The sequence below is a fragment of the Oryctolagus cuniculus genome, chromosome 3, assembly GCF_051225735.1.
Source record: "Oryctolagus cuniculus isolate XC-2025 breed Fujian yellow rabbit chromosome 3, ASM5122573v1, whole genome shotgun sequence".
NCBI classification, from domain to species: Eukaryota; Metazoa; Chordata; class Mammalia; order Lagomorpha; family Leporidae; genus Oryctolagus; species Oryctolagus cuniculus.
The window spans coordinates 67,787,951-67,805,022 of NC_142869.1; the positions used below are offsets into that span (position 1 = coordinate 67,787,951).

General features: G+C 47.3%; 1 protein-coding gene across 2 annotated transcripts in view; it reads left to right on the forward strand.

Moving 5' to 3' along the window:
* Nucleotides 1-17,072, forward strand: part of LOC127491746 (uncharacterized) — an 86,408-nt gene that overhangs the window by 63,082 nt on the left and 6,254 nt on the right. The window lies entirely within an intron of this gene.

Consider the following 17,072-nt stretch of genomic DNA (forward strand, 5'->3'; position numbering starts at 1 on the left):
AGGAAGCTGGAATCAGGTATAGAGCTGAGACTCAAAGCAAGGCTGTGGGTGTCTCAGACAGTGGCATTAGCACTATACCAAATACTCCCCTCTAACACATATTTTGTTTGCCTTTTGATATGTGGTGTTGAGGAAAGAGTGAAATGGGTATGACATTTGAGCCCTGGTGTTTTCCTCCTGAGTCTTCATTTCTGTTAAATTGGTAGTGCTGGCTACTGTGTGCCTGCCTTTGCTCCATTGCTGTAGCAAAGTACTATAGATTGAGTGACATACAAATTCCATCTTTCCATCTTGGAATCTGGAAGTCCAAGAACAGGGTACCAGCAGGGTTGGTTCTGGGGAAGGCCCTCTGGCAGTTTGCAGGCTGGTGACTTCTGGTTATGTCCTCATATAGAGGAAAAACCAAGCAAGTTCTCTTTTATAAGGGAGCCAATTCCATTCATGAGGGTCCCACACTCACACCTGATTTACCTCTCGAAGGGCTCCCCTCCTAAGACCACCATGTCGGAGGGTAGGATTTCAACATATGCATTTTGGGGCGCCAAGCCATTCAGTCCATAATAATGCCTATTATTTTGTGGAGTTATCAGATGTCGAAAAGATGTCAAGACCCCTGCTAGGGACAGAGTTGCTATGTAGTAAGAAAAGACTGTTGTACAGGAAAAAAAAATTTTGCTTTAACATTTTATTACATATTCTGTAATAAAATCAAGCATTAGAATGTAAAGGTCAGACTCTAGGTAGCCTAGGAGTTTTGAGAAAGGAAATAAGTCAAATTGTCTGTGAACTGGCTATCAGGGCAGCCCAGAGAGGCCCCTGGGTGGTTTGCCTCCACTGCTATTCTCCCTGCAGAACAGAGGCTGGTAGACAGTTGGCTGCTCCCACGGTCTTCAGCTAAAGCCATCTGGCCCATTCCAGCTGGGTCTAACATGGGGCCTGTTCTGGCTTTCCACCACAAGGTGCTTAAATTTCAGTCACACAGACTGTTAGTAGCTGCAGACACAAAACTGCCTCCCACATAACCTCCAGCCTGTCGCAAGCAAGGATGTGATTCTTGCATTTCTGCGAGTTTAGTAGAATAAAACATCCGAGAGAAGTACTCCCTTGTCACACGCAGTCCGTGGCAAGCTAAGTCTGCTGATCACCATCCTTCTCGAAGGAGCATTGTTCTTTCCTCCCATTTGCTTGATATGGGGTGTCAGGAGGTCTTTGGGGCTCAGGAGTTTTCCTCTGAATTGCCAAATACAGCCGCTTGTCTTTTGTGACCCAGAATAACCATGGTCACCCGGCATTTGACTATGGAAGTGAACGCTCCTGTGAGCAAGCTCTGAAGTGCATCCTCAGCCCACGTGGCCGTTGGTTTTGTGGCAAACATGAACTTCAAAGGCCAAGGTTTGATCCTCAGCAGTGTCACTTGAACCTGGTGACAGAACTGTCACACACGGAGATCCTTGTTTCGAGTGATTGCGCACAGGAGGACAGGAAGGAACAAAGAAGGTCTGAGAAACTTCGTGCGGCTCCACCAGCTCAGCAAGTTTCCAGATAATGGTCAGGGGACAGTTTTGATGTGTCCCCTTGGGCAGCATGCTTCTGTTGCTCTGCCTCAAGGACTGCCATATTTATGGAGACATCTACTGGGGGAGGCTGGGATAAAGGAGCAGAAGCCAGGGATTCAAAAAAAACATAACAAGGGCTCTGCATTCAAACACTTGACTGAACTTGACTGCTGGCAGCACCAGCTAGTTATGACTCTGGTTTATTGGAAACCCCTAAGCCAAGTCTCCCCGCAGGAGAGAATAATGTTCCACCATTCAACTTGCAGGAATGCCTGTCAGGCAGAGCTTACTTTAGAGGCTACCCTGTCTGTGTAGGACCTGTCCTCTCTCCTATGACAGCTGTATGTGCACTCAGCAATTTTTCTGTTGATGGTTACCATGAAATATAATCACTCTTGTGGGCAGCTTGCCGCTCTGATGGACTGAGAGAGTTGCCAATGTTAATGGAGTATATTTCAGGTTTATAATGTTGATCATATATACCACTAGCACCTCATCATATGTGAGGACATCACTGTCCTAAGCAATTTTATCAGATAGGATAGGTACTGTTATTATTATCTTATTATACTGTTGAGCTAAGTAACTGGACACTGAGTTTGACACTGAGTTTTGGAATTTGAGCTCAGGTGTTCTGATTTGACAGACCTCTGGCTTTAGAATTTTGTAAATTAATTTATTCATTTGAAAGGCAAAGTGACAGAGATCTCCCATCTCCTGGTTCACTCCCCCAAATGCCCATAGCAACCAGGCTGTTTCCAGGAGCTGGAAACTCAATCCGGGTCTCCCACCTGTGTAGTAGAGGCCAACCCCTGGAGCCATTACCTGCTGCCTCCTACGATGTGCCTTAGCAGGAAGCTGGAATGGAGAGTGGAGGCAGGGCTCAAACCTAGGCACTCCCACATGGGATGCAAGTGTCCCAATCAGCTTTCTGCCCACCGTGCTCAATACTCATCCCAAGCCTTGAGAATTTTTGATAAAGACTTAGAAAATCATTGAAATGAGAGGGAAGAAAAAGATTTAAGGATATGGAGGATTCTCAAAATGAATACTGCCCAAGAAGTATTTTATCGACTTAATTATCCAGTGAGGAAGAAGGTCTTTAAGAATACGATGGTTAATAAATTAGAAGGGTAAGCAGGGCAAAAATGAAATTATTCAGGGATTAGCAGTGACATTTATGATTTAGTAGTTATTTAGTCAGCTGCTAAATCACTATAATCAGCTGAACTAAATACAGATCTTAGTTAATATATATATTTCTAGTTGAACAAGTATTGTCTTGAGATACATGCATCTTCATCATTTCAACACCAAACGAGCACAGGCTGTCTCCTTTGTGTTGGCAAGGCTGTGTGGAAGGAGAGTCTGTGTTTCTGACATGCTAATACTTACAAGGTCACGGAACAGGTAAGGGTCCCTTGCTGTCCGATCTGTGGAGAGCAGCGGCCACTGTGTGTTGCATGCTGGCTCTTGTCAGACACCATGTGAAGTGAGGACCCTCATCCCCGTCTTAGAGATCGGCAGCACCATGCAGCTCCTAAGTGATGGGTTCAAATGCTTCAATCTCAAAGACAAAAGTGTCGGTTCACATCTCCCAGGAAAGCAGTCAGAGAGCGTTTTCAGTGATCCTGTCATAGGTTTGTGAGAAGTAGTGCTGGGTCCCCTGGAAAATGCTTGCCAGCATTGGGCTGCAAACAATAAGCAAAGAACATGGGGCGGTCAATGTGTGATCCTCCGGTGAGGTACAAAATGAACTCATTGGGCTGGGAAGGTAGAAAGCTCTTTCTCTAGTAGATTTATCTAAAGATACTTGATTATGCTATTTACAGAAATATACTTTTAACCAAAAAAGAGAAGCAATTCATCTCATTTTTGAAGTATTACACAAATAAGCAAATCAGGAAAAATACTAAGTAGTTGCTATGCCACCACTCAGACAGAAACAAAATTAGTATTCTGCTGTATATTCTTCCAGACTTCGTTTTCACATGTACAAACACACATTCACACATAGTACCTTTTTAATTTGACTTTTTCAGGTAGTAGAATCTTGGGAATCCATTAAAAATTTACAGAATGCTATTCAGTTTACCATGCTGTGTGTTTAGCTACAAACAAACTTGTACAACCAAGTCCCTGATGGAACAGCCAAAGCTTCGAGGCAATAGATAATCCATCCGTATTTGGGGGTAAGCTGAGTAGATAAGAGTTGAAATAATTTTAATATTGTGCACTACTAACATCATATCCTTAGAGCAACTTAAAAACAAATGAAACTTTGAGCCAGGGAGATTATTTCTTCAAACAAAGATTAAGAAAAAGACTAAAACAAGTGCTTCAGTATTTAGCTGGGGAGCCAGCTTGGAGCCTCAACATTCCTACATCAGTTTGGCTATTTTATCTGAAATTATAATAAAATACTAGGAACAGCAACAATGACAACCTTGGCATTGGCTGTGTTTTACTGAGGCTATGGCAGTGTTAGCGGAGGTAGGTGGAATAAGTTCCTGTCTTCACGCATTAACAGTAGTGGTAAGCAAGGCTACACAGCTTAATGGGGTAGGGCATCTGAGAGAGAGTGCCCAGACACTCAGAGTGGGGTAAGCAGGTTACATAGTTTAATCGAGAGAATACACCTGCCAGCCCAGGTGGGCATCTAAACAAAGACCTGAGAGCTGAGAGAAATACACCTGCTAGGCCAAGCGCGCAGCTTAGGAGAGTGCTGAGAGCAGAGTCTGTAGTCAGACTTGGGCTTATGAGGGAATGAGGTCCTTCCTCTTCTCTTGGATGAATGGTTTGCCAAATGTTGAATAGGTAATATTCCTCCTCAGGTTTTATCACCCGGCGTTGTCACACTGGGTAGCCCAGTTGGCACCGGACAGAGGAGATTGCCCCTAGCAAGCCTTTGATCAGGGTGAAGCTGTGACCACCTGTAAAGTTATCAGGGTATGGACAAGACTCTGTAGTATAAAACGCTAGGCTGTTTCCAGGGTGTGCTTCGAGGCTGCTACATTCCTCACCATAGGTGCTTTGCTTTCCTTAGGCCGTCTTACATACATAGGATAATTTCTAGCTTCCTAATAGCAGGAGCCAGGTGTGAACTGAGCACTTCACACGTAGGTCTTTTATTTTTTTTTAAACATTGATTGATTTATTTGAAAGTCAGAGCCACACAGAGAATACAGGCAGAGAGAGAGAGAGAGGTCTTCCATCTGCTGGTTCACTCCACAATTCGGCTGCAACAGCCAAAGCTGCGCTGATCCGAAGCCAGGAGCCAGGAGCTTCTTCTGGGTCTCCCACACAGGTGCAGGGGCCCAAGGTCTTGGGCCATCTTCCAATGCTTTCCCAGGCCATACAGAGAGCTGGATCAGAGGTGGAGCAGCTGGGTCTTGAACCAACGCCCATATAGGATGCTGGTGTTTCAGGCCAGGGCATTAACCCACTGCACCACAGCGTCAGCCCCGACCTTTTATCTTTTTTTTTTTTTTAAAGATTTATTCCAGACCTGCACTGTGGCATAGCAGGTGAAGTTACCCTACAGTGCCGGCATCACATATAGGTGCTGGTTTGTGTCCTGACTGCTCCATTTCTAATCCAGTTCCCTGCAAATGCATCTGGGAAAGCAGCAGAAGGTAGCCTAAGTGCTTAGGCTCCTGGACCCATGTGGAAGACCCAGATGAAGCTCCCGGCTTTGGTCTGGCCCAGCCCTGGCTATTGTAGCCATCTGGAGAGTGAACCTGTGGAAGGAAGATCTCACTTGCTCGCTCTCACTGTAAAAAAGGATTAGCCTAGTGAGCCGCGGCGCCGGCACACCGGGTTCTAGTCCCGGTTGGGGTGCCGGATTCTGTCCCGGTTGCACCTCTTCCAGGCCAGCTCTCTGCTGTGGCCAGGGAGTGCAGTGGAGGATGGCCCAAGTACTTGGGCCCTGCACCCCATGGGAGACCAGGAGAAGTACCTGGCTCCTGCTATTGGATCAGCACGGTGCGCCGGCCGTGGCGGCCATTGGAGGGTGAACCAATGGCAAAGGAAGACCTTTCTCTCTGTCTCTCTCACTGTCCACTCTGTCTGTCAAAAACAAACAAACAAACAAACAAACAAAAACTGCTTTTCAGGTAATTTAAAAAAAAAAAAAGACCTATTCATTTATTTGAAAATCAAGAGAGAGGGAGGGAGAGAGAGAGAGAGGGAGGGAGGGGTCTTCCACTCACTGGGTCACTCCCCAGATGGCTGCAATGGCCGGGGCTGGGCCAGGACAAAGCCAGGAGCTTCATTGGGTCTTCTGCATGGATCACAGGAGCCCAAACACCTGGACCATCTTCCACTGCTTTTCCCAAGCCATTGTCAGGGATCTGGATAGGAAGTAGAGCAGCCCACACGGGATGCTGCTTTTAAACCACAATGCTAGTCCCAGATCCTTTATCTTAAAGACCCCTGTGTCTTATTTTGGAGCAAATCTGGATGAAATGAGAGCTAAACTCTTCTTTCCAAGGGGAGGGGAAGAAAAAGAATTCTCAGAATGACCTTTAAAGAAAAATAGAGATATTTGGCTTTAGTTATTTCAATTCAGCCCTTTAGTCTCCAGAAAAACAATTTGTTTTGGTAAATGAGCCAGGACTTTCAGTGGTGGGTCTGATTGCCGACTGAGCCCAGGTAAGCACCTCCTTACCTTTGACACTGGACTCCCCGAGAACCCTGTGTGGACCACTGTGGGCTCAGGGGGGTCCTTGGCTTCAAGAGCCAGAAATCAATTGTGAGCTAGTGAGTGAGAGCAAGAGGGCTTTATTACAGAAAGCAGCGAAGAACAAGCCACTCCACCGACAGAGCAGCCTGGCATGCGGGTGGGGTGCTGCATTTGTGGCATCTGGGGAGTGTATGTTAGTATCTGGCCGATTATTTTATTTCTGAGAAAGGGGTGGTGACATCCAGGAAGTAGGGGGCCACTCATTCAGAATGTGAGAACGCGCACACGTGCGCGCGCGCGCACACACACACACACACACACACAAGTTTAGATTGCCCCACCGAAAGACACCCATGAATGGGCAGTGGGCTCAGCACCTCCTCCAGTCCTGGTCACCAGGGGAGGAGGGCTCCTACCAGTTGTTGGCTGGTTATGAAGTCCGTGTACGGGGGTGGGGGCAGGTGTCTGCAGATGTGAAGCCAGCTGGGAGTTTTATGACCTGGAGCTCAGTATCAGGTCCCAGATGAAACAGGCATCCCAGGGAAGGGAGTGTTGTGCTTGACAATTAGCATAGAGTTATATGTGGCTTGCTAGTACCTCCAGGCAAATACTAAACTACCTGCCTGCCTATCCCATATCAGAGGGGGAGCGATTTTGGCTATGTTTGTCAGCTAGCAAAGAGTGGGGCTCTTGTCTTCATGCGAGAAAGGATTCAGGGATAGAACAGAAGGGACAGATAGAGCGTGCCCATCACTCAGACCTGGGGAGAGTGAGGCTGCAGCAGAACAGAGTGGGCAGTCTTTGTTTTAGACTCCCAGTTTTCAAGGGAGCCTCTATACCACCCCCACCCCCACCACTCCCACCAGCACCTCCACCCCCCACCCCCCCACAAAGGATGGGGAGCAATGGGGAAGGGTTTGTTGGATGAAAACTAGCAAATTCCTTCCCAGATTTGCTGGCACCGGGCAGAGCAGAGGGGCTTCCCTTGGGGCGTCTGTGAAGGTTTTATTGCCCCTTGCTATCAGGCCGGGTAACCCATTTGGTCCTGAGAGAGAATTCTCCTGGGAGTTTTCCCTGGGGGGAGGGCTGGGATCACCTGGGAGGTTATCAGGGTCTGGGCAGGACTTTGAAGTGCAAGATGCTGGGCTCTGGAGCTTCCTCAGCGGGTGCTGGTCTTCAGGTTTCTCTCTCTCTCTCTCTCTCTCTCTCTCTCTCTCTCTCTCACACACACACACACACACACACACACACAGGCTGAATTTCTAACTTCTATGCATTGCAGTGAGGTGAGGTTTGGTACCATCTTGGAATGAGGTGAATCAAACCCATTCTTTTGCCTGTATCTGGTCTTCAGCTCACTTCCTGGTGGGGGCAGCTGGGATTTGCCGCATACTATCCCACCTTCAACCCTGTTCTGGCCCTGGCAAATTTACAGATTCGCCTGATGTTAAAGGTCAAACGCTCTAAGTGCATAAAGCATTGGAATTTATTGTCTTTCTCTTGCCTATCACCAATAATGTTTTGGTTCTGAGATGCTGCAGTCAGCAAACTCAGAAATGATCATTTAAAAAAAGGATGTGGTGGTAAGGATTGCTTTAAAATTTTTTTTTTTTTTTTTTGGTTTTCAAACTAGAATCAATATTAAGTTACTCTTTGCAGCCTTGACAAAACATTGTCTAGGGAGCTGTATAACAAATAAATCTTTTTCCATAAGCCTGGCTTTTATTTAGTAAAATAACTTGTTGATGAAACTTAGATATATCTAGCTACCTTCTGAGAAATTCTCTTTTAAGATTGGCGTGCATGTGTACATGTTTGTGTGCACATAGATAGATATAGACAGATACATAATTAGAGAAAATTTTGCATCCTGGTTAAATAGAAGTTAATGGAGTTCTTATGAATCCCCACCCTCAGGGGAAGCCGAAGCCTTGCTTTTGAGCCAGGGCCTAACCCAGTGTCTGATTAAGCTCCTACAGGTTGAATAGCATGTTCATTCTTATTTTCCATAGCCATGATTGGAATCAGTCTTGCAATGACGATGTTGTAAATGAGACTACAATGATCTGAATAAAAGACTCAACTTGGGTTCTTGTACATTCTGATTTGGACAGCACTCTAGATTTTTCTAATACCACCAGGGAACTCTGTTCACCTCTGTAGAGCAGAGATAAGGATGTTTAGCGCCATGGTGTTGCCTGTGACCCGGCCCAGGCTTTGTGGCTTGACTGTAAAGCACTGTGTGGAGGAAAAGCATTGTTACCTTTCACAGGTTTCCTGTTTGTTTGAGAAACCTGTCCGTGTGAAAATGATGGATTGGGGGGAGCGGAGGAAGGCTGTTTTCTTTCAGGGAACCTGGCTAAGGAGAAACTGCGGCTCACAGCAGAATCCCACAGAATACAAAGGTTGCCACCAGCCTGGAAACCGTCTTTTATTGAGCACCAAATTACCATAGTCATATACCAAACAAAACAAACTGTCTCTCTTCAAGGACAACAAAAAGCTCGCAAGATAAAGCATCATTAATTCAGGATTCTGGTATTAGACACAATGCCCTAATTCAGGTTGAGAGTGCATACCCTGCAGAAAGAGCAGCCGTTCAACTGGAAAAGCTGCCTCCCTAAAGGAACTTCTTTGACGAGACAAAAGCCTGGGAAAACAAAATGGTAAATAAACCAACACTGACAACAATTCGGGGTTCGCTGCCTTTAGTTCAATAGCACACACGATGAGGCTTATAAAGAACTTGGCACATTCTGAGCTACAGTTAAATTGTACTTACAGTGATTACTGCTACCCCTGAGGGTGGAGGAGGAAAAAGGCAGGGCAAGGCCGGCAGGAAGTGAGTACAGTTTGGTGATCCGAGGAGGTGAGTGTGGTGGGGTCTTGGGAGGAGAACAGATCTGCAGATGTAGTCCTGGCTTTGTCACCATCTGCCTGTGGCCTTGAGTGCAGGCTGTGGAAGCCTTGGGGTTCTTGTCTTCACACAAGAAAAAATTCAGGTGTGAGACAGAGAGCAGAGTGATAAGGCTTTATTGGGTGTAGGGCATCCGTCAAGATGGAAGGGACAGAGAGAGCGAGCGCCCAGTCGCTCAGACTGGGAAGAGTGAGTCACATGGTTGAGTGGAGGGAATACACCTGGCAGCTCAGCAGAGAGGCCAGAGGGCCGAGAGCTCAGTCCATTTGGACTTCCTAGGTTTTTAGGGGAGTCTGTTTACCCATCTCCCCCATTCCTCCAGGACAAAGGAAAAGCCCTGGGAAAGTGTTTGTTGGGTGAAAATTAGCAAATTCCTCCCCAGATTTGCTGGCACCGGGCAGAGTAGGGGAGCTTCCCTTAGGGCGTCTGAGAAGGTTTTATTGCCCATGTTATCAGGTCAGGTAACCCATCTGGTGGTCCTGAGGGGAGAGAGAGAGAGAGAGTTTTCCCTGAGGGAAGGGCTGGGACCACCTGGGAGGTTATAAGGGTCTGGGCTCTGGAGCTTCCGCAGCGGTACTGGTCTTCAGGCCCCTCTCATACACACATAGGCTCAATTTCTGACTTCCTACCTAAGAAAGCAGAGGTGAATTTGTCACCCGAGAAAAAGCTGAAGGTCCTTATCTTCGCACAAGAAAGAATTCAGGTGTGAGACAGAGAGCAGGCGAAAGCAACATAGCAAGGTTTACTAGGGTAGGGACATCCGTAAGAACAGATGGGCACCTCTCCAGACAGGACCTGAGAGAGAGTGCCTGGGTCACATTTAGGCTGGGGTCTGTAAGGGGGTGGGTCTTGCCTTCCCGCCTTTTCTCTCCCCCTCTCCTCTTCCTCCTCCAGAACAAAGGACTTGGTTGTAAATACGAAAAAATTCCCCTGAAGCTGTCAGACAGAGGAAGCCTGGCTGGCATCCACAGGAGCTTCTGAAGAAGGGGTGGGACTGCCTGGAAGGTCACCAGGGACTTCGAAATGCAGATGCTGGACTGCTGTAGGTGTCAATTTCCTTGGGCCCTTGTCACACACGTGGGTTGATTTTGGACTTCCTACCTAACAGATTCTCCCAGCATTTGAGATGAGTATATCACAGTGGGACTGATTGAGCCAGTCTTAAGTAGCTCCCAGGTTTCTGTACGTTTCAGGTCCTTGGGCCTACATCTGAGAAGTAGCAGGGCTGGGCCAGTGCTGTGGCGTAGTAGGCTAAGCCTCCGCCTGTGGCACTGCCATCCCAGATGTGCGGCGGTTCGTACCCCAACAGCACTTCTGATCCTGCTCTCTGCAAACGGCTGGGAAAGCAGTGGAAGATGGCCCAAGGGCGTGGGCCCCTGCACCCATGTGGGAGACCTGGAAGAAGCTCCTGGCTCCTTATCTGCTGGGCTCTGGCCATTGCAGCCATTTGAAGATTGAACCAGCAGATGGAAGATCTCTCTGTCTCTCCCTCTCTCTTTCTATAACTCAGCCTCTCAAATAAATAAATCTTTAAAAAAAAAAAAATTGGAAGGATTGACCTGGCACGGTGTTCCTGAAATGTGTGGGACATCCTTTTGAAGAAAGGAATTGCTACATTCTCTTAGTATTACTAAATTACCATGGTCATAATATTGCTTGAAACTCACAGCCCACCCCCACCAAAGCAGAAACCCCTTATAGTTATTATTCGACTATACTACCCTGACAAATCTGCAAACTGAATGTAAACAAAATCAGTCTTAAGAACATTCCATGGATATAAAATGATTTACTTATTTATTTTGCAAGAGTTACAGAGAAGGAGAGGCAGAGATTGTCCATCTGCCAGTTTACACCCCAGATGGCTCCAACAGCCAGCCCTGGGCCAGGCTGAAGCCAGGAGCTTCATCCAGGTCTCCCATGTGGGTGACAGGGGCCCAAACACGTGGACCATCTGCCCCTGCTTTTCCCAGGCCATTAGCAGGGAGCCTGATTGCAAGTCAAGTAGCCGAGACGTGAACCAGTGCCAACGTGGGATAGGTGTTTTTCACCTGTATTAAATTCCACCCTTTTATCCTTAAAAATTAATGTTCATACTCTTTAGCATCAAAATCCACAGGTTCAAACCCTGAAAGGCATGGCAGCGCACAGGTCTCAGGTGGCCCGACTGAGGATCCAGGATATGCTTGCATTGATTTTTTTATATTATTCCTGGAATACAAACAGAGCTTGAAACAAATGGTCACGGCATGACCCTCAGCATGCAGTTTACTGTACTTTGAGGTACACTGAACTAAGTGGTTCTGGCCTTCCAGAGAGAGAGAGAGAGAGAGAGAGAGAGACAGGCAGAGATTGATTGGGGAGTGAACTAGGGGATGGAAAATCAAACTCCCACAACAGCTGAGGCTGGGCCTGGCCAAAGCCAGAAGCCAAGAATTTCATTCAGGTCTTCCAAGTGGGTGGCAGGGACTCAAGTACCAGGGCCAACATCTGCCTCCCAGGCACATTAGCAGGAAGCTGGATCGGAAGTGGAATCGGGTCTTCAGTACTCCCATCCGGGATGCGTGTTTCCCAAGTGGTGCTGAGCGCACTGTACCACACGCCTGCCCCTACCAACTCTATTCATGTGAAGGTGCGAAGGATGTGCCAACCCAGAACATGCTGACTTGTCATCATCACTCGTGCAGGCTGGTAACACTGGAAAAACGGTCCTAGCCAAGGTCTGACTGAGCTGCCTGCTCACAGGCAGCCGGCCATAAAGATTCCTTTGGGAGGGGCACCTTTTCTAGTCCAGTGGGAGAGAATACATAGTCCTCATCTCTAGAGGCAGGCATCGGTGCTGAATAAGTAAACCCACTAAAGGAAAACTTAGCTTCCACTGGCTCTGCCAGTCCCTGCCATACACCTCCTAGTGACTTCCCTAGAACTGGCCCAGCCCCTCTGTCCTGCCACAGCTTCACGGATTTGTCATTCTCTGCAGGATCCCAGCATTTTGCAGTGGCCATTTTTTTTAATCACTTCCATATGAGGCTCCCTCTCTACACGTAAAGTTGACAGAATGCCTATGCTTTTCTGCTGTCAAGTCGCCTTGTGTTGATTTGGTCCCTTGACCCAGCCAAAGAGCTTATCTAGGAACTGGGGGGGCTGGGGGGAGTTTTCCCCTCTCCCCAATACCTGCTGGTGCTCGATTTAATGTTGTTTTAAATTGATTACATGTTGGTGTGTAAAATTGTCCAATCTATTTTAAGAAGTGGAGATTTTTATCAGCATAATGTTTCTGCTACAGTTTTTATCAATGCCACATAAAAATAGACTTATTTAAGTTGAGCAAATTCGTTGAAATACGTCCTTGCTGCCAACAGTGTAGATTGCACGGGAGAGAACAACAATGTGCTGGAACGGTTATGCCTGTACCCTTTTGTAAGCAAAATCATTGCACCTGCGAACCCTTGCAGTCTAATTGGCCATGCTCTGTATCCCTGGCCATCCTTGCGCTCCTCTCTGCACAGCTCACAGCTGACGAGACCAGGGATGGGCACTTACCCAACTGAGAGTTGGCCAAGCAACTTATGACGCTGTCCCCAAAAATATGAGCTGGGCCAAGTCTCCCTTTAGGGACTTTGGAACAAGGAGCATTTGCCTGTTGAAGGTAGGAGTCCAGGGCAGCAGAACACTCAGGTGGAAGCCTCAGGGATGGGAAGCCTGTTGGTGGCAATGGTCAGAGGTGGATGGTGTGGAAACCAGAAGCCAGGAGGGCTAGCTGAGACTCATTAATGGAGGAGCACCAGGGCAAGACTCTGGACCACCCCTCCTGCCCCCAGAGCCACCTCAAGTCCTGAACCTTCCTCCAGCTCCAGTCTTCAGGGCGCAAAGGGGGAAGGGAGGAGGGGAGGGGAGGGGAGGAGGGAGGGGAGGGGAGATGGCCAAGCCTTCTCATATCTCTTCTCATGAGGGCACCACACTCGTGACCTAAGCACTACCTGAAAAGGCCCATCTCCGGATACCACTAAAATATGGGGATTAAGGTTTCAGAATATGAATTTGGTGGGGGAGGTGCCAGATATAAATATGCAGTCCATAACAGTCATCTAGTATCAGATGAGTGGATCGCTCATTTTTAGTAAACTCATTTTGGACATTTGATGAAGTGAGACGGTGATATGATACAATGGCTCAAGTTGAACAAACGGTCAGCATTGAGTCTGTGGTAGCTCCATGCAGGGGCTGGTGATTTTTAGATGACTTTTAGAAAAAGAATAATAGAGCTAGCTGAGTCCTGAGAACTTCAAGTTCAGGCCTGGGTTCTCGTAGGTGAGGATGAAACTCAGGCCATGGGGGAGGGGCAGATGGGGTGGTTTATAGAAGGAACCAAACCACTGGCGAGGGAGTGAGGAAAGAATTCATCCCGAGCCACAGAGTAAATGGGTTTTCTTTTTCCACTTTATGTTTCAGTCTCTGTCTTTCCAAGTTTCCACTTGGGTCCCTAGGGAAATATTTCCTCATACCTCTGAGCCTTGTTTTTGAGTTAGCAACAGAAATGAGAGAGGGTGCCGGGCCCATGATCTAAGTGGTGAAGGGCACTCAGCCAATGCTGTCTTGGTTGATTTGAGCACTAACATTTATTTTACAGACAACTTTATAACAGAAATATTTATCCTGTGAAACAAGTAATCAATTTGTAGCACCACAAATCCAGATGAAACCAGCACAGGCCTGAGGAAAGAAAGAGAAAATGTATTGCTTCAACATTTGTTTCTAGAAGCATTTATTCACCCATTAATCCACAAAGACTCCCCCAGTCTCTATTGAGACCCGGGACGACTCAGTTGCATCATTAAAGTCGGTTCACTTAGAGCTGAGGGACTCACAAACGCTAGTTTCACAGGTGACTGAACATTTCCCAAAACTCGGGCCTGGGTGAGAGTAGTGAGGCAGAGCTGGTGATGGGCGGCATTGAGCTTCGCCTGTGGCTGCAGCTGGCTGAGTGCCTGGCAAGCACTGCGCCTCGGGTCGTGATTTCCATAAGCGCATTGCACTTCGGTAGTTGGCCTTCAAGAAGTCTGCCGGCTCTCTGTGTTGTATGCTCATGGTTGCATTTTGGATTGTGGGAAGATGCCAAGTGAGCAGAAAAGGCAGAGCTCAGAGAAGACGCAACAGTGCCTGCTCGCCAGCCTGCCAGGCAATCCCCCAGTGCCTCGGGTGTCGCCCTCAGGGTCGTCCTCTCCCACGCTGAGCAGGGCTGAGCTGCTTCCAGAGCACACTATTACACACAAGCCTGGGTGTGACTTCGGAGGCAAGGTCGGAAAAGACATCGTGGCTCCTGCCTTACTGTTTGGGCCCCCTCTCTCCGGGGGAGCCCGATGGCCTGTGGTGAGGATCCTTGAGCGTGTGGGGAGGAACTCGGGCATCCTGCCGACAGCCAGCACCATCTGTGAGGACTATCTTGGAAGCAGATCCTCCAGCCCCAAGCAAGCCTTCAGATGAATGAGGGTCTAGCCAACCTTTTGAGAGACACTTTATTAGAAACTGAGCCAGAGCCAGCCAGCTACACTGTTCCTGAATTCCTGATCCGTAGAAACTGCATGAGATAATCAATATTTATTCTTATTTTACATCACTAACTACTGGAATGATTTGTTATATAGCTATACACAGCTATTAGAATATAAGAAAAATGCTATAACTAGTACTCAAACAGTATTTTTCACTTTGTGTTTCTGTGTGGGTGCAAGCTGTTGAAATCTTTACTTAAAAAAAAGAATATAAGAAAAATATAGTTCTTGAGAGTGTTAATATGAAGGTATTAGGAGCCCATGGAAATGGGATTAAAGTGTAAATTTATTTTGGTGCAAAAAATGTTTTTAATTTTTATTGGAAAGGCAGAGTTACAGAGAGGGAGAGACAAAGAGAAATCCATCCTCTGGTTCACTCCACAAATGGCCACAATAGCCAGGACTGGGCCCACCCAAACCAGGAGCCTGGAACTCCATCCCAGTCTCCCACATGCGTGGCAGAGGCCCAAGTACTTTGGCCATCTTCCACTGCCTTCGCAGGCTCCCTAATGCAGGAAGCCAGATGGGAAATGGAGCATCTGTGTCTTGAACCTGCTCTCATATGGGACGCTGGTGTCACAGGTGGCAGCTTAACTCACTATGCCACAATACCAGTCCTTTGGTGCAAAAAGTTTGGAAATCCATGCAGAGTTTCTTCATAATACATATTTTCTATGAACTTTTTTGATGACCCCTTGTATGCCAAAATAAACTTATCTTTTAGCCTCATTTTCCATGAACTTTTTTTTAAAAAGATTTTTATTTATTTGAAAGGTACAGACAGCGAGAGGGAGAGACAGAGAGAAGCGTCTTCCATCTGCTGGTTCTCTCCCCAAATGACCACAACAGCTGGAGCTGGGCCAATCTGAAGTCAGGAGCTGGGAGCTTCTTATGGGTCTCCCATGCAGGCACAGGGGCCCAAGCACTTGGGCCATCTTCTACTGCTTTCCCAGGTTATAGCAGAGAGCTGGATTGGAAGAGGAGCAGCCAGGAATTGAACCGGTGCTGGCCCCATTGTGAACTTTTGAAGTGCTCATATATAACCTGCACTGTTTATTTCATCTTTATTTTATTTATTCACTCGTTAGAAAATGTGTGGCATCTATCCTGTGCCAGATGATACATAATTTCTTCCCTTCAAGAACTCACAGTCCGGGAAGCGAGGATGAGAAGGGGATGGCAAGTAGCTGTAATGATGTCCTGGTGCTCCTGCCTGCATATCCCGTGTTGTGTGTCTGCCAGTGTTCTGGGCCCAGGCACTCTGGCTGTGACTTCACTGGGTGAAGAGAACGCTCATCAGTTCCTGCCACCTGATTGTTTCTGGTTTTCACAAGAGTGATCAATACCATCAGCTCCCCCTTTAAATGCTAATGAATGCTTTAACATCGCAGATGCAGACATACAGTACACTGCAGATTAAAATTAAGCACAAAATTAAATTGCTTACACATAGCAAAGGAGCCAGTTTGGACATCTTGATAATCAGCCGCAGCCAGCTGACAAATCTTGAATTGTCCCTGCACCAGCACAGAGCCGCCCCCAGTCTCAGACAGCACAGGCATCACCTGGCGGCCGATGCATGTGCCTGGTGCCCCGGGTGGGAGCAAGGAGGACGGCCGTGCTGGACTTGGAGTAGCCTAAGAGGCAGGACCATAGAAGGCACTAGGATCAAGCATGATCGACATTCATTAAAAAAGGCAGAGCCTTGGGGCTCTCGGAAAGGAAGCCATAGACCGAGATTCTATGGGTATCTGAAAGGACAGTGTCCATGTGAAGTTATTGAGTATACACAGGTTGTTTGTTTGTTTAACTAATTTGGGAGACAGTAACCCAGAAAAGGAACTCCATCTGCTGGTTCTCTTCTCAAATGCCTACAATGACAGGAGGCGGGCCAGGGCTGAAGCCAGGAACTGAGAACTCAACCCAGCTCTTCCTGGTGGATGGCAGGAGCCCAGTCACTTGACCACTGCCTCCTAGGGTCTGTGGTAACTGGGGTCAGGAGCGCTGGGTCTGAACGCTGGCGTCTTCATCAACATACTAACCACTGGGCTAAACACCTGCATGAACTATACATAGTATTTCTGTTTGTTCCCTCCTGCCAGGTGTTTGGGGAGAGCCTGTGTTTATTAGTGCTATGCTAAGTGCAGAAATTCAAAATGGAAGATGAGCTCAGGTCACTGTGATGCAAAACGCTGCTGCTTTGTTGGCACACTCAGGGTTTGCTTTTAGCAACGTGCCCAAGACCTAAACTGCGTCTCAGAGTTGTGCTCAGGTATCGACTCACATTGGCCAAGATCACAGAATGATGTTTAAGATCATAACGACAATTTCTAAACATTGAGCCTAACTCTTGAGTGGCTTAT